The sequence below is a fragment of the Phoenix dactylifera genome, chromosome 2, assembly GCF_051530095.1.
Source record: "Phoenix dactylifera cultivar Ajwa chromosome 2, Ajwa_hap1_PhDact_Kaust_v1.1, whole genome shotgun sequence".
Taxonomy (NCBI): Eukaryota; Viridiplantae; Streptophyta; class Magnoliopsida; order Arecales; family Arecaceae; genus Phoenix; species Phoenix dactylifera.
Genome location: NC_143191.1, coordinates 45,872,501 through 45,895,739, shown reverse-complemented (window position 1 = coordinate 45,895,739; position 23,239 = coordinate 45,872,501). Strand labels below are relative to the sequence as shown.

General features: G+C 54.0%; 1 long non-coding RNA gene across 1 annotated transcript in view; it reads left to right on the top strand.

Annotated features, from left to right (window-relative positions):
• Nucleotides 1-20,512: 20,512 nt before the first annotated feature.
• LOC113461893 (uncharacterized) overlaps nucleotides 20,513-23,239 on the top strand; it is a 9,621-nt gene continuing 6,894 nt past the window's right edge. The window contains exon 1 of the long non-coding RNA XR_003384158.4: nucleotides 20,513-20,911. This is a non-coding gene — a long non-coding RNA (uncharacterized LOC113461893). The remainder of the gene's footprint in view (nucleotides 20,912-23,239) is intronic.

Sequence of the window (23,239 nt, the reverse complement as noted above, 5' to 3'; positions counted from 1 at the left end):
GAGGAGGAGAGGTGATAATCGCAAGTAAGAGAGTGCTCTGGGAGATATTGCTCACCTCCCCCCTTTCTCCCCCCAGCCGCATATATACCTGGCTGGGGGGTCTCTCAGGGGGGTTCGTTATCGTGGGGCACGATGGTGTGGCCACTGACATGGCCGTTACAGGGCGTCGTGGAGCAGCACCGGGTACGGCCACGTCAGGGCATAGTGGGGCTCCGCTTTGTACGGCTGATGCAGGAGATCGTGGAGCAGCATCGGATACAGCCGTTGCAGGGAGTAGTGGAGCAGGAGGCCGCGGCGTGCCTCTGGGGAATAGCCTGTCGTTATCAAGAGATCTCCGACTCGGGGTCGGAGCGCTGGATCAAGGGGCAGCTGACTCGGGGTCGGGCTGCGGAGCCGAGGATATCCGACTCGGGGTCGGATTGCTGGATCAAAGGGCAGCCGACTCGGGGTCAGGCTGCGGAGCCGAGGATATCCGACTCGGGGTCGGATTGCTGGATCAAAGGGCAGCCGACTCGGGGTCGGGCTGCGGAGCCGAGGATATCCGACTCGGGGTCGGATTGCTGGATCAAAGGGCAGCCGTAGTCTTCCTGGGCGCGCGTGCCGGTCACGTGGGGCATGGCGGCTTATTTCCCCCGTAACACTAAGTATATGTCTTCTAGTTAATTTCAATTAGAAAAATAATTCTCCAGTAGACTAGAGAATCTATCATCATTCTTGTTGCTGGTGGTCCAAACCGAGAACGATTGGCACTGCGGTGTGAACGGGGTTCCGTCTGAGTTGTCTTGGTTGGTGTTGGTTGCGCTCCACCTTCCGCCAAGAAACCTGCAAACAAGCCTTGCACCACCACCAGGGTGGTGATGGCCCTCCGACGGTCAAGTCAGAGGAGATTGGAGGAGGAGGAGAGGTGATAATCGCAAGTAAGAGAGTGCTCTGGGAGATATTGCTCACCTCCCCCCTTTCTCCCCCCAGCCGCATATATACCTGGCTGGGGGGTCTCTCAGGGGGGTTCGTTATCGTGGGGCACGATGGTGTGGCCACTGACATGGCCGTTACAGGGCGTCGTGGAGCAGCACCGGGTACGGCCACGTCAGGGCATAGTGGGGCTCCGCTTTGTACGGCTGATGCAGGAGATCGTGGAGCAGCATCGGATACAGCCGTTGCAGGGAGTAGTGGAGCAGGAGGCCGCGGCGTGCCTCTGGGGAATAGCCTGTCGTTATCAAGAGATCTCCGACTCGGGGTCGGAGCGCTGGATCAAGGGGCAGCTGACTCGGGGTCGGGCTGCGGAGCCGAGGATATCCGACTCGGGGTCGGATTGCTGGATCAAAGGGCAGCCGACTCGGGGTCAGGCTGCGGAGCCGAGGATATCCGACTCGGGGTCGGATTGCTGGATCAAAGGGCAGCCGACTCGGGGTCGGGCTGCGGAGCCGAGGATATCCGACTCGGGGTCGGATTGCTGGATCAAAGGGCAGCCGTAGTCTTCCTGGGCGCGCGTGCCGGTCACGTGGGGCATGGCGGCTTATTTCCCCCGTAACAGTAGCCCCCCACTTCCGAGCCTGGAACCAGAAGGGGAACAGGTGAAGGGAGTGATGTTTCGGGATTGCCGCCGTTCCTCGGAGAGGCGCGCGCGCTTCGAGCTCCCCGCCCTTTTTATGGCGTATGGCGGTTATTGCTGACCTGGCAGTCTGAGGATTTCGGCGGACATCCTTCCTTAATGGTGTCGATTCGCCTTTGGGGCGCGAGCGACCCTTCGGCAGCCAGGCGTCCTCTGGCGTCATTGAGGCGTCACTTGCCTTTCCGCCTATTTAATCGGGGGCCTTTCCCCGTCCGTCTTCTTCTTTACAGATATTTTCAAGTTTCCCCTTTGCGCTGCTGTTGCTGCCGTCGGACTGTTCGCTCGTTTCTCCTTTGGCGCTCTCGGAGCCGTTCTTACCTCTTTTCCGGTGAGTTTTCCCCATTCTTCTGCTTAGGGCTCTCCATACTTTCCCCTCTTATACTAGTGTACTCCAGTCGCTCCGGTCTTTCCCCCCTTCCTGTCCCCGTCCTGACCGTAGGTTTATTGGCCATTAGGAATGGGCGAAGTGAGAGCAGACCAAATTAAGTCGGAGCTGGTCGCCACAGACTTAGACAGACTTGTGGCTCGGTACCACCTTCCCGAGGCCTGCAACGCCACGCTCCCGGGGCCTGAGGAGAGGATGTCCCATCCTCCTCCAGGGAAGATCGCCATCAATGAGGGCATTCTCCAGGCCGGGTTCCGCTTTCCCCCTTCGGATTTGGTCATGCAGGTGCTACGGGGTTTAAGAGTGGCACCGACGCAACTGGTGCCGAACTCGTGGCGGGCCCTGACGGTCTTCCAGGTTCTCTGCCGTATGCACGAGATCCCCGCCACCCTGAATGTTTTTTGGGAGTTCTACAGCCTGAGCGGCCACCCCCAGGACAAAGGGTGGTGGTGCTTCGCAGCGCGGCGAGGATGCGGCCTTGTCAAGGAGGCTCCTACCTCCATTCACAAATGGAAGGAGCGCTTCTTTTTTGTTGATGCAGATCCCTCTTGGGAAATCAGGGCGACCTGGGAGACCCCGGTGAAGTCTCCGCTCGGCCTATCGAGACTGTCAAGGGAGGAGTCCGATGGCTTGGCCGCCTTGAAGGGGTTGGTTGCCGAGGGCCAGCTCCCCCCGGTGGCCCGCCTTATTTCCGAGGATACTTTGGTGAATGTCGGTCTGAGCTCGGTCCCCACCGACCGTGAGTCCGCCACCGATTCTTTCTTGACTTTTTCCCTTCTTTCGTCCCGTTCTTTCCTTTGGTTTCTCCGTCTCCGACTATCCCATCCTTTTTGCAGAGATCGACGACGTCATGCGGTCGGTGAAGACAAAGGCTGTTGGTAGGGCGTCCCTGCTGGAAGCAGCCCAGAGGAGGAAACGAGCTCTTCCGAGCGGGGCCCCACCGGCGAAGAAGTCCCGTAAGGAGGTGCCTCCGACGCCGACCGACGAGTCCGGGCCCACCGATCAGGGAGACGTCGTGGGCACGGACCGGCAGCTGACGCTGTATCAGCCCTCCGGTGGTAAGATTGCCGCTACTCCGGAGGTATCATCCGAGCCTGCCCGAGACGGACGGGTCGGACGTGATCGGTCCCCGACCCGACCTCCGACTCGGTCGGCTCCTGATAACTCGAGGAGGGACGCGCCGAGGCCCCGACCGAGCGAGACCCTATCAATTCCTGGGGTGACCCCCGCCCCGAGCGCGATCGGCCGGACTCTTCCCCAGGCGATGGATAGGGGTAAGGCTGCAGAACCACCGTCCAGCTCTGGGGAGAAATCGGGGTCTGCCTTCACTACCGATGGCGCCCGAAATCTCATCGAAACAGTGCTGCTGGAGAAGGACCGTCGGCGGGTCCGGGAGTTGGAGGTCTCTGACGTTGGGGCTGCCAGCTGTGTCTGTCTCATGTCGGTGAGTGTTCTTCTGGCCGCTTTTCACCATTTATTGGCTCTGTTGTTCTCCGCCTGACTCCCTTATTTTTCCTATTTCTTAGCTCGCCCAGTACATGATCCGTCTGGAGGAGTGCTACAAGGAACAGGCGGGGCTTCTGGCGAAGGCCGAGGACCGGCTGAAAGCAGTGGAAAAGGAAGGCCAGGCTGTTGCAGGCAGGACGACCGGGGACTTCGAGGCGAGGCTCCGGGAGGCCGAAGAGCGGGCACTCGGCTTTGCTGCCCTCGAGAAGCAACTGTTGGAGGCTCAGGAGCAGCTCAAGGTTGCCTCGGGTCTCGAGGGCGAGGTCAAGAAGGCGGATGAGCGGGCCGAGAAGCAGTCCCGGAAGGCTGCCGACTACCGGGAGAGGTGGGAGAAGGCCCAGCGGTCAGCCGACAACGCCCGCAACCGAATCCGGTCTCTTGAAGCTAAGCTGGGCGAATTGGAGTCGGCCTTGGAGAAGTTCCGTGCGAGCGATCAGGAGCTTCATTCGCGCCTGACGGAGGCTGAGGCTGCTCGCATTGCTGCCGAAGCGAAGCACAAGGAGGCTCGGGCTGAGCTGCTGAGGGTCTCCACCGAGGCGGAAAGCCGGATTGTGGCGAAGGTCTTGGAGGCGAAAGCCCAGATTATGGAGCGGGCAGAGGCGGCGCTGGCCGAGAGGAGTGCGGAAATCGGGCGTCAGGCGGTAGAGGCTTATCGCCAGTCCGCCGAGTTCGCTCATGATATGTCGGAGGCAGTACAGACCTATCGTCAGTCCGACGAGTTTGTCCGTGACGCGTCGGACGCGGGGGCCGAAGCCTTTATCTTAGGCTTCGAGGAGGGCCTGGCAAGGGTGTCGGCTAAGTACCCCGAAGTTGACCTGAGCGAGATTTCCCTTCTCGACTCCTCTCCGGCGCCATTGCCTGCTGGTTCTCCTGCTGCTTCCCTACCTCCTGCGGACGAGCCCGACGTTCCCGACCCGGGAGTTCCTCCAAGCTGACCTCTTGTACCTTTCGTTGTCTTCTCTTTTTTTTTTTGTATACCGGGGTTTTGCCAAATTGTATGGGCCTCGGCCTTGAAACAATGAAAATTAATGCAAGTTGAATGTTTCTTCATCTCGCCTTCGTCCTTCTTTTTCTTTTAACTCTCGGTAGCGTCTTGCTGACTCCTGGCTCCCGAAATTCTTCCGGCGCTAGGCCAGGCATCCGAGGGTTAGGCCTCAGGAAACTCTTCCGGCGCTAAGCCAGGCATCCGAGGGTTAGGCCTCAGGAAATTCTTCCGGCGCTAAGCCAGGCATCCGAGGGTTAGGCCTCAGGAAATTCTTCCGGCGCCAAGCCAGGCATCCGAGGGTTAGGCCTCAGGAAATTCTTCCGGCGCTAAGCCAGGCATCCGAGGGTTAGGCCTCAGGAAATTCCACTCGTTGGTCGACCAAGGCTGGCGCATGCCGAGGCAACTGGTCGGGGCTTCAGGCTAGTCTGCTCCCGGGATGGTCATCGGGTTAGCCTGGCATCCGAGGGCCGAGCCTCGGGACCTTCCACTCGTTGGTCGGCCAAGGCTGGCGCAAGCCGAGGCGACCGGTCGGGGCTTCCGGCTAGTCTGCTCCCGGGATGATCATCGGGCTAGCCAGGCATCCGAGGGCCGTCAAGCCTCAGGAAATTCCGCTCGTTGGTCGGCCAAGGCTGGCGCAAGCCGAGGCGACCGGTCGGGGCTTCAGGCTAGTCTGCTCCCGGGATGATCGTCGGATTAGCCTGGCATCCGAGGGTTGTCAAGCCTCAGGAAATTCCGCTCGTTGGTCGGCCAAGGCTGGCGCAAGCCGAGGCGACCGGTCGGGGCTTCAGGCTAGTCTGCTCCCGGGATGATCGTCGGGTTAGCCTGGCATCCGAGGGTTGTCAAGCCTCAGGAAATTCCGCTCGTTGGTCGGCCAAGACTGGCGCAAGCCGAGGCGACCGGTCGGGGCTTCAGGCTAGTCTGCTCCCGGGATGATCATCGGGTTAGCCTGGCATCCGAGGGCCGAGCCTCAGGACATTCCGCTCGTTGGTCGGCCAAGGCTGGCGCAAGCCGAGGCGACCGGTCGGGGCTTCAGGCTAGTCTGCTCCCGGGATGATCATCGGGTTAGCCTGGCATCCGAGGGCCGAGCCTCGGGGCATTCCACTCGTTGGTCGGCCAAGGCTGGCGCAAGCCGAGGCGACCGGTCGGGGCTTCAGGCTAGTCTGCTCCCGGGATGATCATCGGGTTAGCCTGGCATCCGAGGGCCGAGCCTCGGGGCATTCCACTCGTTGGTCGGCCAAGGCTGGCGCAAGCCGAGGCGACCGGTCGGGGCTTCCGGCTAGTCTGCTCCCGGGATGATCATCGGGCTAGCCAGGCATCCGAGGGCCGAGCCTCAGGACATTCCACTCGTTGGTCGGCCAAGGCTGGAGCAAGCCGAGGCGACCGGTCGGGGCTTCCGGCTAGTCTGCTCCCGGGATGATCATCGGGCTAGCCAGGCATCCGAGGGCCGAGCCTCGGAAAATTCCACTCGTTGGTCGGCCAAGGCTGGCGCAAGCCGAGGCGACCGGTCGGGGCTTCCGGCTAGTCTGCTCCCGGGATGATCATCGGGCTAGCCAGGCATCCGAGGGCCGAGCCTCGGGAAATTCCGCTCGCTGGTCGTGCGCTTGTCGCTCGCTGCCCGACGGGGTTTCTCCGTGGCCAGCCGCGATCATGTTTCTCCTTTTCTCAAGCGTTGCCTGGGGGAACACGAGAAGGGCATTAAACGCTAATTAATGCGTTACCTGGGAAATCGGATCACCAGCTGCTGCTTGCGAGGAGTGTTAGTTGAGCGGCCGCGATACGCGGGTTCTTCGAGGAGGATACGGCCTGGGCGCGAGCGGAGATATGTGGACCTAGGGGTACATGACACCCGGATTGTCCTGCACAAAGAATGCGGTTTAAGGAGAATGACGCTTAGGAAATCGCGGAGAGATACGCCTCGGAAGCCGGAACGGCTCCGGTTTCAATGCGCCTGCATTTATTGGAGCCACCCGCATCGGAACGACCAGGGGGCCGCAGTTTGGCTATAAATACAGGTGCAGGTACGATGGAGTTTGCCAAGCCGGAGCTGTTCAGGTTGCCATGGATCGCGGACCTCCTCCTTGGCATATGACTGAGAGACTCCTGTTGAAGGAAAGGGGAGACGCTCCCCTTGCGACTTCAGCCAACTAGCCGTTTCATCTGGGATCAACAAGGAGGGTCTTCCCGGCGGAGCTCCGCTCTAGGCGTTTCATCCGGGATCACATCTCCCCTCCTTGAAGTTCAGCCTCCCGATCGAGCTCTGCACCAGACGCTCAGTCCGGGACCGCGCCTCCATATGCTCTTCCCCCTCGTATTCCTTCTCTTTCCTACCACTGGGGAGGATGGGAATATCCTTTGGAGGCGGCGTTCCCCTGGGGGCAGCGGGAGCTTCTTCTGCGGCGGCTCCTCGTCTTTTTGGTGAGGTGCTGGATGGCGCCTCCGGTTAGAAGCACCCACTTTCGGTGGGATTGCAGCTGCTTTGGATTGAGGGTTTGGGATCCTCGGTCCTCAGCTCCACAGATTCTCCACCTCTTCTTTGCTTTCTTTACTCCCTAATTCCCCTCTGGGAATTCCTTGTAATCACACGAGCACGCCATTGTAACCAGAAATTATTGAAATGAAAAGTGTTGCACCTTTTCAAATTGTCTTTCTGGCCTTGTTGTTCTACTGGTAATACATCCGCAGGTTAGCGGAATTCCAGCCCCTTGGAATTTCTCGGCCATCTAGGGCTTCCAACTGGTAGGAGCCAGGTCGGTTTACCCAACGAACTTTATACGGGCCTTCCCAATTCGGCGCTAGCTTCCCACCTTCCGTAGGTTGAGATGCCTTAGCTCGCCTCAGCACCAGATCTCCAATTCTGAAAAGCTTCGGTCGGACTTTGGAGTTGTAATATCGGGCCACCCTCCGCTGATACATTGCCATCCGAACCTGCGCCATTTCCCTTGCTTCTTCCAAGAGATCCAGGTTCCCTCGGAGTTGCTCCGAGTTGGCCTCGGGTCGGTGTGCGGCTACCCGAGGTGAGGGAAGTCCGAGCTCTACGGGGACAACGGCTTCCGTGCCATAGGTTAGGCTGAAAGGCGTCTCCCCGGTAGGAGTCCGATGCGTGGTCCGATACGCCCAAAGGACATTCTCGAGTTCCTCGACCCAAGCTTGCCCCGTCCGTCCGATCCGCACTTTGATACCTTGGAGGATTGTCCGATTTGTGACCTCGGCCTCGCCGTTGGTTTGTGGATGCGACACGGACGTGAACCGATATTCGATCCCGAACTCCTCGCAGAAGTCTCGGAAATGCTTGTTATCAAACTGTCGACCGTTATCCGAGATGAGGACCCGAGGTACCCCAAATCGGACAATGATGTTCTTCTTTACGAACTTCCGGACTTGCGCCTCCGTGATGGTGGCCAGTGGCTCTGCCTCCACCCACTTGGTGAAGTAGTCGATGGCGACAATCAAAAATTTCCGCTGGGCCGAAGCGATGGGGAATGGTCCGAGGATATCCATTCCCCACTGTGCAAAGGGTCATGGGGCGGTGATTGGCGCCAAGGGAACAGAGGGGACTCTCTGGATGTTGGCGTGGCGCTGGCAGGCGTCGCATTTCCGTACGTGATCCTTTGAGTCTTCCAATAAGGTCGGCCAATAGTAGCCTTGCCTCATGATCTTATGTGCCAGGACCTAGCCCCCAGGTGCGATCCGCAGATGCCTTCGTGGACTTCGCTGAGGGCGTAAGCTGCCTCCGAAGGGCGGAGGCACCTTAAGAGGGGGGCGGTGAACGAGGTCCGATACAGCCTTCCTTCGTAGAGTACGTAGTGGGTGGACTTCATAACAAGTCGCCGAGCTTGATCTTCATCTTCGGGGAGGATCCCTTCGGCGAGGTAAGCTACAAGCGGGTCCATCCAAGATGGTTCCGGATCAATTGCCATTACCGCTTCAGCCTCGCCGATGCTCGGGGCATCTAGGGTCTCCAGGTATATCGCCCTTGACAAGTTGTGTGCCTCAGCGCCCACCAAGCGGGACAACCTGTCGGCCCTAGCATTTTCGCTCCTTGGGACCTGCTGAATGTCAATACTGCCGAGGTCGGGAATGAGTGCTTGCACCTTCCGGACGTAGCTCTGCATGGTCGGGCTCCGTGCCTCGAACTCCCCTCGAACCTGCCCGACCACCAGCTGGGAGTCGGTGAAGACCTTCAGACGCCGGATGCCGAGCTCCTTGGCGAGTTTGAGTCCCGTGACTAGGGCCTCGTACTCCGCCTCATTGTTGGTCACTGGAAATCCGAACCTCAAGGCATACTCGGCTATCACTCCATCGGGATTGGTAAGGACCAGCCCAGCCCCTCCACCTTCAGGGTTCGACGACCCGTCAATGTGGAGCGTCCAGATCGGGAGATCGAGGCTGGGTGTTTCCGGCGGCCTAGGTTCCGTCTCCTGCACAGTGCACTCAGCGAGAAAGTCCGCGAGCACCTGGGCCTTGATGGCGGGCCGGGGCTGGTAGCGGATGTCGAACTCACCAAGTTCTACTGCCCACTTCACCAGCCGTCCCGAATTCTCAGGATTGCTGAGGATCTGCCGCAGTGGTTGATCGGTCAAAAGGGTGACAGAATGAGCCTGGAAATAGGGGTGAAGCCTCCTGGTCGCAGTCAGCAGCGCGAAGGCGATCTTTTCAGCCTTCGTGTACCGCGTCTCGGCATCCCGGAGGACTCGGCTGGTGTAGTACACGGGCTTCTGAAGTTTTGCCTCTTTCCGAACCAGTACTGCGCTGACTGCGGTTGGGGAGACCGCCAGGTAAAGGTAGAGCATCTCCCCCTCTTGCGGCTTGGACAGCAGGGGAGGAGACGCCATGTACTCCTTGAGCTGGTCGAACGCCACTTGACATTCAGCCGTCCAGAGGAAGTCTTTCGGGCGCTTCAACACCTTGAAGAACGGTTGGCAGCGTTCGGCCGATTTTGCCACAAATCGTCCGAGCGCGGCGACCCTCCCAGCGAGCTCCTGAACCTCCTTCACTTTGGTCGGAGGGGACATATCTTGGATGGCCTTGATTTTGTCCGGGTTGGCCTCGATCCCCCGCTGGTTGACAATGAAGCCGAGGAACCTCCCGGCCGAAGCACCAAAGGCGCACTTCGCTGGGTTTAGCTTCATACGAAACTTCCGCAAGGTGGCGAAGGTCTCCTCCAGATCCGCAATGTGCTGATCCGCATGGCGGCTCTTTACCAGCATATCGTCCACGTACACCTCCATGTTCCGGCCGATCTGCTCCTTGAAGATTTTATTGACGAGGCGCTGGTAAGTAGCGCCAGCATTCTTCAGACCGAAAGGCATTACCTTGTAACAGTACAGCCCCCTGTCTGTTATGAAGGCCGTTTTCTCCTCGTCCTGTGGAGCCATCATTATTTGGTTGTAGCCGGAGAAGGCGTCCATGAAAGACAGCAGCTGATATCCGGAAGTCGCGTCGACCAGTTGGTCTATTCGCGGAAGCGGAAAGCTATCCTTGGGGCACGCCTTGTTCAGGTCGGTGTAGTCGACGCACATCCTCCACTTTCCGCTCGCCTTCCGGACAAGTACGACGTTTGCCAGCCACTCGGGGTAGCTCACTTCCCTTATGAAACCTGCCTCCAAGAGTTTGTCTACCTCCTGGTCGACCACCCGAATCCGATCCGGGGCACAGTGTCTCTTCTTTTGCTTTACTGGTCGGTGGGTCGGGTCGACGTTGAGGGCGTGAGAAATGACCTCCGGGTCGATCCCAGGTACATCGGCCGCCGACCAGGCAAACACATCAGCATTGGCTCGGAGGAATTCCACTAACCGGAGCCGAGCTTCCAAGTCGAGGTTGGCACCGACCCGGACCGTGCGGTCCGGGCGGCCTTCTTCGAGGGGAACTTCAATTACGCCCTCGGCCGGCTCCCCGTGCCGCAAGGCCACTTCGTCTCTGGCGTCAAGGGACTCGACGCTCAGGGCCTCCATGGGCTTCTTCCCTTTGAGAGTTGCTAGGAAACACTGCCGTGCGGTTGGTTGGTCACCTCGGACCTCTCCAATCCCGGCCGCCGTGGGGAACCGCATGAGCAAATGGTAGGTAGAAACCACCGCGCGAAGGGCGTTCAGTCCGGGTCGTCCGAGGATAGCGTTGTAGGCCGAGGGGACACGGACGACCAAGAACCCGAGTCGCACCGTGGCTTCTGCGGGTGCAACGCCCGCAGTCACAGGCAGCTCAATGACACCTTCGGCCGAGATAGCGTCTCCAGTGAATCCTATGAGGGGGGTGGATGTTTTGTGCAACAATTGTCGGGACAAGCTCATCTTTTGGAAGGCCTCGTAATACAAAATATCAGCTGAGCTTCCACTATCCACAAGAACACGCCTTACATCATAGTTCGCCATAGTGAGAGAGATCACCATGGCGTCATCGTGGGGAGTCTGAACCCCCTTTACATCTTCATCACAAAAAGTGATTACATTTCCGACCCGCTGCCTCTTCGCGACGGCCACTCCTGATGCTTCCGCCGAGCCCCCTGCGTTCCTCACGGGCCGAGAGCAGCCCCCAGTGATGGTGTGGATCACTCCCGCAACGGGTCGATTCTGCTCCCGAGGCTCCTGAGGGGCCGGGTCGGCCGGACGCGGGTCTGCCGGGGGACGTCGGTCGTTTACATATCGACCGAGACGCCCTCGGCGAATGAGAGCCTCGATCTCGTCCCGAAGCTGGAAGCAGTCTTCGGTATCGTGGCCGTGGTCTCGGTGGTACTCACAGTACGCCCGAGAAGGCCTCCTCCCAGGGATCTTCTTCATCTGCCTCGGGACCGGGAGGTCCTCCCGCCCCTTGACCTCCATGAGGATCTGGGCCCGGGGGGCCAGGAGTGGGGTGTACCGGTTGAAGCGTCGGTGCGGAGAACGAGGGCGTGTGGCGCCGTGGTTCCTTGCTGGTGACGGGCTTCTGCGCCGGCGTTGAGGCGTCGGGCTCCTCCTCTGGGGTGCCTCTTTTCGCCTTTTCTTCCCGGGCTTTAGAGGGGCCTCGGCGGCCTCCTTGTTCCGGTGGGATGCTGCCTCCTCGGCGTCTGCATACTGGTTTGCCCGAGATAACAGCTCCGGGAAGCTCCGCGGCAAGCGTTTGTCCAGGGAGAAGGTGAGTCTGCCCTTCCGGAAGCCACGCTTCAGGGCTGAGAGAGCCACTTCCTGGCTCAGGTTCCGGACCTCCAGTGTAGCCTTGTTGAAGCGGGTGAGATAATCCCGCAGGCTTTCTCCCTCGTTTTGCCGGACATCAAAGAGGGAGTCGGAGACCAGTCGCCGCCTGCTACTGACGGCGAAATGGCTGATGAAGAAGCGGGTGAACTGGTCGAAGGACTGGATGGAGTTAGCCTCCAGGCCGGTGAACCATGCCCTTGCCGGGCCACGGAGGGTCGCCGGGAAGGCCTTGCAGAGGAGCGGATCCGATGCTCCATGGAGGAGCATAAGAGTCCTGAAACTCTCCACGTGGTCCCGCGGGTCCGCCGCCCCGTCGTAGGGTTCGATCGCCGGCATTTTGAACCCCGGCGGGTTCGGGGTCCGCAGGATCCTCGAGGCAAGCGCCGGCTGGGAGGAGATCTCCAAGTCAGCGAAGGGATCTTTGGAGTGGCCCTTCAGGACCTGGAGTTGTCTGTGGAGATCGTCCACCCGCCGGTCCAGGGAGCGCGACCGGTGGGTGGGGGACAAGGAGCGGCGCGAGGGGAACCGACTGGAGTGCGGGCCCCTCGAGGACTGGGGTGTCTGAGAACGCGCCCGGGTCCGCCTCTCGTACCCCGCACAGCTCCGATGAGAAGGTCCTGGCAGAATGGACCGCACTCGAGAATCCTCCTCGCGCCGGCGCTCCTCTCCATGGGAGAGGAAGGAGCGCGGGTTGTGAGGAAGAGGCGAGTGCTCGGGGGGCAGCGGCTCCTGAGCCCGTTGCGGCACCCGAGAGATCACACCCTGCAGATTCTGCACTGCCTCCGCGAGGGTGCGAACCTGCTGGGCTAGCTGGTCGAACTGAGCAGCTTCGACCGTCTGAATGGGAGAAGGGGCGGTGGAGTGCTGCTGAGAGTGCGTTGGGGACGCAGCAGCCTCTCGGCCGGAGGCGCGAGAGGCTCCGCGACCGGAAGCATTGGAAGCTCCACGACCACCTCGCCGTGCCATTACGATCGTTCTAAGATTCGGTGCCCTTCCTCTAGCGCCAACTGTTGCTGGTGGTCCAAACCGAGAACGATTGGCACTGCGGTGTGAACGGGGTTCCGTCTGAGTTGTCTTGGTTGGTGTTGGTTGCGCTCCACCTTCCGCCAAGAAACCTGCAAACAAGCCTTGCACCACCACCAGGGTGGTGATGGCCCTCCGACGGTCAAGTCAGAGGAGATTGGAGGAGGAGGAGAGGTGATAATCGCAAGTAAGAGAGTGCTCTGGGAGATATTGCTCACCTCCCCCCTTTCTCCCCCCAGCCGCATATATACCTGGCTGGGGGGTCTCTCAGGGGGGTTCGTTATCGTGGGGCACGATGGTGTGGCCACTGACATGGCCGTTACAGGGCGTCGTGGAGCAGCACCGGGTACGGCCACGTCAGGGCATAGTGGGGCTCCGCTTTGTACGGCTGATGCAGGAGATCGTGGAGCAGCATCGGATACAGCCGTTGCAGGGAGTAGTGGAGCAGGAGGCCGCGGCGTGCCTCTGGGGAATAGCCTGTCGTTATCAAGAGATCTCCGACTCGGGGTCGGAGCGCTGGATCAAGGGGCAGCTGACTCGGGGTCGGGCTGCGGAGCCGAGGATATCCGACTCGGGGTCGGATTGCTGGATCAAAGGGCAGCCGACTCGGGGTCAGGCTGCGGAGCCGAGGATATCCGACTCGGGGTCGGATTGCTGGATCAAAGGGCAGCCGACTCGGGGTCGGGCTGCGGAGCCGAGGATATCCGACTCGGGGTCGGATTGCTGGATCAAAGGGCAGCCGTAGTCTTCCTGGGCGCGCGTGCTGGTCACGTGGGGCATGGCGGCTTATTTCCCCCGTAACAATTCTACATCCTCAAAATAATGTTTTTCTTCCATCATTCAAAAGTCGATTTCGAATTGAAGTGAATGTTCTAATTTTTATGCAACTCCAATCGCCTCCCTGTGGATCGACCTCTTACAACCGCTATTCTTCGAGTAGGAAGGTAAGAGTAAAATTAAATTAAACTTTGTTCATCGATTTTAACAACGATCTGTTTAGCATATTTTTAGTTAGACAGGAATCGGACGATCAAAATTAACACTGTTCATATGAACAGTGATGTCAGCCATGAATAGAAATTTTGGAAATAAATAGTAATTTCAGCTTTTGTTCATGGGATTGGAGGTTGAAGATGAAGATGCTCATTTGGAAGGTGCATGCGTGGTGGGGACGCGCTGAGGACGCGGACGGCCTGGCATAATCAAGTTGGTGCTGTAAGGGTGGACTAGGAGCTGGAGACCCATCTGGGCTGATCGCGAGATCTTTGGGACATTGCTAATGGCGTGAAGGATTAGGACGCGCTGGAATGCTGGCTTGACCCGAGCTTGAACTGCCGGGCATTGGGCTCAAACCCAATGTTATTGGATCTCTTGGATTACTTGTACTCAAATACAAATACAACATTAATTAGTTAATTTTATTATTAATTATTAATTATAATGCTAATTAAAATGGTCTGACCATTGCACTTTTGTGCTCTCATCACCTAACAAGAGGAGGACGGGCCCTGGGCCGGCGGAACTCAGACCGACCCGTTTGGCATGGGTGCCCTCCATGCCAACCATATCGGAAGTGGTCGCAGCGCACCTAGGAGTCGACCGGTGGAGGTTCCGGAGCCAGAGTCTCTCACCGGCCGTCATAGGGGCCCTTCGGATAGTGGTCGATGACACCGGGGGCGGTGTTGGTGATGATGGTCTGCACGGTGGCTTGGGCGGTCCGGTCGTTTGACGAGGGGAGGCGGCACTATGAAGAGCACCGTGAAGGAACCTACGGCATGAGTGGAGCTCAACATGAATGGTGCACCGGCGGGGTGGCATTTGGCTCCGAGGAGATGGTGTCGGACAGGGAGACCAGTGGCTTGAGCTCAACTCGGGGGGCCTGAGTCATTCGATTCCGGGGGAGTTTCTTTGAAGGGAGGCGTGGACAGGCTGGGCCTCAGTGCTGCTGGGTCGTCGCATGGCCCGTTGGATGAAGCCATAGTCCAGCAGCTGAGGTGTGTGATGGAGGGGTCCAGTCAGATGGAGGCGGCAGCCAATGGGGAGGAAGGGGGGAAGCAGGACCCAGTGGGTGCGGCATTGGAATTGGCGGAGAGTCGGAAAACCCTCCTTTAGGCCGGCTTTCTGCAGGTTGGTTAGTTTGCATGATCCTGAAATTTGTGTGTTGTTTGAGACCCAATTGTCGAGAGCTAGTTTGCAATGGGTTGGGAGGTCTATTCCAAGGGCTTGGGGAAGCTATGCAGTGGAGTTGTAGGGCCTCTCTGGGGGCATCATTGTGTTATGGCGGCTAGGGGGATGCAGCCTAGACATCTTCCACAAACGCAGCCAGGAGGTGGTCATAGTGATTTCAGAGGGGAGCAGCCCCCCTTGGATCTTGGTGGCGGCCTACGCCAACACAGACCACAAAGAGAGGAACTTTGTGGGAAGAGGCATCCAAACTCATCCAGCTAGGGTATCCCGTGTTGATAGCGAGGGACTTCAACTGCATCGATAGCCCAAAAGAGAAGTGGGGAGGGAAGGTCTTCACCAACAAGATTGGGGTCAGAAAGTTTTAGGACTTTATCTTATCCAACGGACTAGCTGACATCGGCTTCACAAGCCCGAGATTCACTTGGTGCAATAACAGACTAGGATGGACGCATGTGTGGGAGAGGATTGATAGAGCCTTCGCTTCGGCTAGTTGGATCTAGTGGTTTCTGGATTTCTGGGTTCACCACCTACCCAAGATAGCTTCAGATCACTACCCTGTTTTGGTGAGTACCTCACATGCTTTTCCGATTTATAGTCCTTTTTGCTTTGAAAAGATATGGCTTTTCTATCCATGGTAGTGGGATGTGGTGAGGAAGGCATGGAGGACACCAATTGGGAGAGATGTGATGTACAGAGTGACCCGCAAATAGGAGTTGACCAGGCATCGACTGCTCAGATGGAATAGGAAGGAGGTAGAAAATATCTTCAGAAGGGTGGAGAAAACTGAAGCATCCATTGTCAAGCTCCAGTCACTAGAGGACCGCAGGGATAGTCTCTCATATGAAGACTAAGGTGAGCTTAGGGGGCTATTGGCCAAGCATCATTCCCTTTTCGGGTAGTAGGAGGTGTACTGGAGGCAGAAGTCTAGAGTTCAATGGATCAGGAAGGATGACCAGAACATGAGATTCTTCCACTAATATACCATCATTCGGAGGCAGCGAAACCAGATCGGCAGGGTTAGGGAAAGTAGTGGACAGACGACTGAGGATCCAGAGACCGTCAGACGGACTGTGGAGCAGTTCTTCCAGACCAGGTGGACCAAGTCAGTGGGTGCTGTGGGTGAAGACTATGGGTCGGACCTCGAGCCAAGGATATTGGGGGATGAGAGCGAGGTGATGGTCAGTCTGGTGACAAATGTGGAGGTTCAGGAAGCTCTTTAGTCCCGGCGCGAGGATAAGAGCTCGAGCCCAGATGGGGTTCCCCTAGTTTTTTTTTAAAGATACTAGTTCATCATTAGACAGGAGATGACGACAGCTGTTTGGCAGTTCTTCTTGTCAGCGATGATGCCCGGTGAGTGGCAGCAGATCTTCATCACATTGATGCCGAAAAGACAAAATCCACTGGAGCCAAGCCACTATCGACCGATCAGTTTGTGTACCACCTTGCATAAGGTAGTGGTGAAGATCCTGTCCGGAGGATGAGAGGTACCCTATCTAGACTGATCTATCTTGAGCAGGAGGCTTTCATTAGCAGACGGTCCATCTCCGACAACATCCTCATTGCTTATGAATTCATGTCAGACCTCCTGCAAGTGCTAGGGCGCAGGAGTTTGATAGGCATCAAACTCGATATGGAGGGAGCATAGGATAGGATGTGGTGGGACTTTGTGACTCGATGCCTGGAAGGATTCGACTTTCACCTGCTGTGGTTCAAATGGATTCAGAGATGTATTCTAAGCCCATCCTTTGCCTTATTGATTAATGGCTCCCCTACAGCAGTTCTTCGAGTCTTCGGTGGGACTGAGACAGGGATGCCCCCTGTCACCGATGTTGTTTATCATCTGTGCAGATTATCTATCCCGAGCCCTCCGACATGCATCGACTATGCAGGAGGTAGAGGCATATAGACCGACGGCGGGCCCAACTTAGATAGCGCACCTGCTCTACATTGATGATTGCCGGTTGTTGGCCCATGCAATGAGGCGTTCAGCGCTGGCTATCTGCATAATTTTGGAGGTCTACTATGGGGTGTCAGGCCAGCAAGTGAACTTAACCAAGTCAACTATTTGCTTCAGCCCGAAAACCGACCGAGGGATGAAGGCCTTAGTCATGAGCATTTTGGAGATAAGGGAGCAGGAGGGGACTCTACATTACCTCGAGGTCCCGATTACTGGACGGCAGCTTCGCCGGGGAGAGTGCATGTCCATGGAGCTAAGCATCTGGTGGAGATTGAAGGATTGGCAGGCAGGTGCTCTATCTATGATGGGCAGAGTCATGCTAGTACGGTCAGTCCTGAACTCTATTCCTCTTTACTTATTGTCTAGCACCCTGGTGCCGATCGCAGTGTTACGATGCATGGAACGATTGTTTAGAAGCTTTATCTGGGGGCGGCAGGGTGGCAGAGGGGGTGTCCACCTTCTGGTCTAGGAAACTATATGCCAGCTGACCAGCAGAGGTGGACTGGGGGCCCATTCATTGGTGGAGTGTCGGAAGATACTAGGGACTAGCTGGTTGCCAGGTTTCTCCTAGAATCAAAGAGTCTCTGGGGAGCACTACTAAGAGAGAAGTATGGAGCTCCAGCATATATGTCTGCCTTTCGAGCCAAATGCGGGTCCTCCTTCATTTAGCGGGAGATTTGTGCCCGCGTCCCGGTAGTGCTACCGGCGATTAAATGGAAGATCGGAGATGAGCGGTCAGCGTCCTAGAGGACAAGTGACTCTTTAAGGTCCCATTAGAGGGCTGGCCCACTATGATCAACCACAGAGGGTTGAAGGGACGCAGAGTCTATGATCTCTTTGTTCCGGAAGAGCGGAGGTGGGATGAGGCCCTCGTCAAGTTGATGTTTGGAAAGCAGCTTGCTGAGCGAGTCCTATTTGTACCTATCCCTACAGGAGAGACATCGGATAGGAGGGTCTAGAGCTTGACCAAGAGGTTGGTGGTGCATGTCTGGGACCTCTCTGGGTTGGTTGGGAGGTCTCCGGTACGACAGCTCGATAGTGGATGGATCTAGAGGATGCACATCCACTCCCGCATTGCCTTGTTTTTTTGAAAAGTGATGTGGGGGTGCTTGCCCACTAGAGGCATGATGGCCAGGTGGGGAGTGCGGATCCCTACAACCTATGTGGTCTACCCAAAAGTGGAGAAGTCTATCTACCACACCCTTATTGAGTGTCCTCATGCCAGTCAGATTTGGGAGTGTGCCTTAACCCACCTCAACCATCGACATGTGCGGTCGTCTATTGAGAACTTTCTAGACTTCTTGAAGGCCTCGGTGGGGAGACCCGGGCTCGAGGAGAGGGGGATACGGGCTACCTATCTGGCTTACCACTGTTGTTAGATAGAAATACCCGAATCTTCGAGGATGGTGGCTCTCACTCGATAGCAGTGGCAGATAGAGCTCTACTGCATGCATCAGAATTCTCGGCATCACTAAGGTTTCGCCTGTTGGGTTAGGTAGAAGAATCTGAGGCTCTCATTTCGCATCTACGTCGTCCAGAACTGTGCTTGTTTTCTAGGTGCCCCCACTCCCTTGCTTTCTCAAAGTGAACTTCGACGGCAGTGTGGACAAGGGAGAAAGATGCGGAGGCGTGGGATACGTCATCAGAGACCACGATGCCAGACTGGTGGCAGCAGGGGGTGGCAGATCTTCGACACATCCATTGTGTGCGCTGAGCTCAAAGAAGCATGGGAGGGCGTTACCTATGCGAGATTGGTGCTAGATGCAGACTGCATCTTCTTGGAGGGAGACTCGACCATAGTAATCGAGTGGGTCCAGGGCCGAGGGTGCACGGCTAAGGAGAGGCTACTGCTTCATGACATTCGTCGATTATTGGAGGAGTGTGGCTCCTACCTGACCACATATACTTATAGAGAGGCAAACTGTGTTGCTAACTGGGATGCCTCCTTTGTTGCACATCACTCGAAAGATTTTATCTGGGTGGAGCACGTGTCTACACTGAAGCCCCTTTGTAGCCTTTTGTTTTCTGACTCTATTGGCCATATTCATACCTGTCGGGTGTGAGCCACCGTTGTACAAAAAAGAAGGATGAGATGGAGAGAGAGAAAGAAGATGAGGAGGGATGCACGAGGAGAAGAAGGAAGGCCACATGATTACATGCTCAATTGGGAAGAAGCGATAGTAGGCTCGATGACATAGCAAGAGCAAGACTTAGCAGAGGAGCTCAGGGATAGAGCAAGCGTAGCGCCAATGTAAGGTGAAGTGGAAGGAGGAGAGCTGCACGAGGAGTCAGGAGGATTGGTGCTTGCCAAGGGTGGGGGAGCTCGATTGTTGTTGACAACAAAGTAGGAGGTGGGGAAGGGGGGCTCAATCATCACCGAGGACAAAGGAGGAGGAGGCTAGGCGCAGTAGACTTGGAAGAGGCCGAGATGGAGGAGGAGGGTTGGGACTTGGGTCGTTGCTGCGATAGATAGTGAAGAGGCCTAGGAGGAGGAGGAGGTGGCGGTAAAGGAGGGAGGGCAATGTCATCAGTGGGTCCTTTCGGAATCTGTTGGAAGGACTGTATTAAATCAATTTGAAAATTAGTGGATCTAATTAGAAATTTTAAAACTATAAGAAGTATTTAAAAATATTTGTAAAACTTGAAGGGCAAAAGCATAATTTGCCTTAAAAAATAATAAGGACGACATGGTAACTTGCTAGGTAATTATATGGTACATAGGTGAGGATGTGGCACTTGATGATTGGATGTTTTTGGCTGAAATTTTTTATTATGGTTTGCATTGGGTACCACATCATCACTCATATGTCACATCATCATCCATATGCTGATATTGGTGGTAGCAAGAAAAAGAACATCAGTTATGCAAATAACTTTCTAGTGTTGAAACATCACTTATGCAAACAACTTTCTGGTGTTGGAAATTGGCACTGGAAGGACTATATTAAATCACAGTTAAAAATTGAGGGATCTAATTAGAAATTTTTAAACTATAAAAATTATTTAAAAATATTAGTAAAATTTGAAGGACCACAAATATAATTTATCTTTTATCTTATCTTATTTTGTATGCAAAACAAGTCTTAGACGAAGAACAATCACATATGAACTTTCATTACCAATATTTATTGTATTTAATATTTTCCCAATTTAGATCTCAACTATTCGTTAAATCATTACCTAAAATTAGCTAGATAAGATATTGTGGAATTTGTATTTAGAAAAAAAAGGGAGGAGATCCACTTTATGCTCTAATTACATAGGCTGAAATTTTTAAGGAATCACTATTTAAGAATCAGATCTACAATTTCTGATCGCTCCACGTCTTAGCTCGCGTGATGCTCGACCTTGAGCATGCATCTCTAGCATTTTGAATGGCTTGGTCAAGTCCAACTCCAGCTTGATTGATTTCAACCTCAAACAAGCTCCATCCCTAAGAATTGGATGGACTAAGTCTAATTCGCTTATATGTTAGGCCAAGTCCAGATCCATTTTGCTTCAGGTCCATTTCACTCTGATCGGACTTGGCATCCTCTCGGACGCGATCTCATCATTGCCATGGGCGTGAAAAGTGCGGGTTGGATCCAAATTGGATCCGGAACCGTTACGTAGTCGGATTCGGGCTTCCTAGCCCACGTGCAAAATCCACGGTTCGCGTGTTACAAATCCGTGGCGATGATGGACGGTCTTGATTGATCTAATTTCTTCGAATCCATTCACCGGTAATCAGCTGCGTCTACGAGTGAGCGTACTGCTCCCCCAAGAAATCGAAAAGAATCCGGCAGGTCTTGCCGCCCTCTTCTCCGCCTCGTCGCCGCGGGTAGCGGCCGTCTTCGCCGCCGCCTGCAATCCTCGTTCCCTCGGCGTAGAAGCTTTCGGAACCCCGGCCGTTTACCTCCAGGAGAGAGCCGTGCCTCTCTTTCTCCACCTCTTGGAAGCGCCGGCTTCGCTTCCGGTCCAACCCTCTGGTCTCCGCGAGGGAGAAACCGTGAATTGGATTCGAGATCTCTCCCCATGGAGAATTCCATCGGCAAGGAGGCGCCGTTGGTCGCGGAATTCTTTCTACGAGTTAAATGCGACCCGTCGCATGGAGGTGAGCAACGCTGCGATCGAAAAACCCCTTCTTTCTTTTGTCCCAATGTCTCTGATTCTTGAATTTTGTAGGGTTTCTTCTGGTCTTCGTTCGATTTGTACTGCGTCTAAACTTTTTTAGATAACAGCATTGCAGTCTAACTTTAATGATGAGAGAGCTTGATTCAAGAAGGCACGCAATATGAACTTTTAGGAAATTTTAAGATTTTAATTTTGTTACTGTTGCTGCTGGATCATGAATTGATAGAGCTGATGAAACTGTGATTTATTTATGGGCTACTTGGTGGACAATCTTTATAGATTTTGTGTATAAATCTTCTGGATAATAGATCGAGACACTTCAGTCTCGGGACATTGACGCAGTCGAGAGTTTAGGGAGGGAAGGAAGAAAACAAGCAAAAGTGAACATGGAGAGTGTGGGGGCTGAGAAACCCTAAAGCACATTAAAGAAAAAGGGAGAGGAGGAGATTGTAGAATTCGTTAAGATCATCTCAAAAATCATACAAGAAATGCAAAAGCATGGGCTTTTGGGGGTAAAATGCTAAATTAACCCAGAAAGAGCTGATCTTAGATGATGATTTCAAGCTAAGATGGTATACAACCTTATTAAATTCACTCTTAGCTCCCAAGATAGTCCTAATTCGTTTTGGACCCAAATGACTTTAAATAAAACATGCTTAATCAGTCATTACTCGAAATATGCACCTATATAGATGCCTTGGCTCCGAATTCGTTTTGCTTAGTGCTTAATTCGTTTTGTTCCCTACGTCTTTTGGCACAGTGAGGATTGCCATGCTTCATAGCTTGCTCTATCATCCTTCTCTAGGTTAAATATTAAAAAGACAAGGTCTTGTTTTTCTTCATCATGGAAATAATTGTCACAAGAAGGAACAGATTGCTTCATCTAGTGCATCTTTTTTGTCTGATATGATTTGCAGCTCTGATTTATGGGCATTATCTTACTGTTCTTCTTAATATCCAATCCATTTTTACTCTCTTTAATCAATGTTATCAACAGACTGCATACTTGTCTTTGGTTCTGACTTAAAAAGGACCATGCCACTTCTATAAATACCTTAAAATAATGAATGTATGTTAAACAATGTGCTCTTGAGTTTTCTGCTCGAAAGCTTGTGTGCTCTTGAATCTTGATCAACCACTATATTCAACGACATGTTCAACAAACTTTGACCATTTTCAAAAAAGAATTCTTAGAATTTTCTGCTTGAAAGCTTTCTGTGCTTTTGAATCTTAATCAACCACCATGTCTGATTGCATGTTCAGCAAACTTCGGCCATTTTGATGAACCATGTTGGTGACAGTAAGCGGCATAAAGTCATAAACTACCTTTGCGGACCTGTGGCTTTATAGTGTGCTGCCTAGCTAGTTAAGTCTGTATTCTTAAAATTTTTTGTTTAAGAGCCTTTTCCATGAAAATATTAGTTGAAACCTCTTTTTATTTATTTTTTTGTGAAACTTCTTTTACATAAAATCAGGTTTTATAATCATCTGTTTTTTTATTACAACCGAATAGCTGCTTCATGTCAGTTATTTATATACCACATATTGCATAGATAGTATTGAAGGTATTAGAGCATTATAGGTTCAAAAGAACTGTTTCGTATAATAGTTTCAGCACTGAAATCAGCACAGGTGCTTGAGAGATATAATTTTAACAATTTTTATTGTTCCTAAGGAAAATAAAAAACCACAAATGAATTATTTATTTTTGATTCAATGTGCGTAGGGTGCTTGTGGCATACAACTTGTAATAAATTTATGATATTTTTTTATTGGATTTTGATTCTTCAAAAGAAGAAAACAGTGTTCATGCTACTTGCAACCAGCATCTTTTTGCATATATAAATTCTTTTCTTGGTGCCATTTACCTGTTTGCTCGTGTTGCAATAGTGAAAGAAGCAGCACAAAATATGACATAACAAGATTGATTGCTTTCGTTGCAAAATATGGAGAACCTGCTTTGCAAGCCAAATCTTTAGAATGGCTTAAGCAGTATCTTCTTTGGCTGATTTTGTCTTAACCAGTGTGTAAGTTAAACACTAATCTGGCACAATCTTTTGTTTTTGTATATGTTCTGGTTGGATAAGTTGGTATTAAATCTTGGAAATTGGCATATCTACCCCATGCGTCTCTATGTTTAAACTCTAATCAATGTATCAGTTTATTTGTTTAACCTGCTTTTGTGAAGAAGTGTTGAAAAACCAACTGTGATTCACATGTCTCTTTCTCATTATTTTACCTTAATTAGCAGTAATCAAGGATCTTCTATATTCATTTCTAAATTTGGAAATAAAGATACCTCTACTAT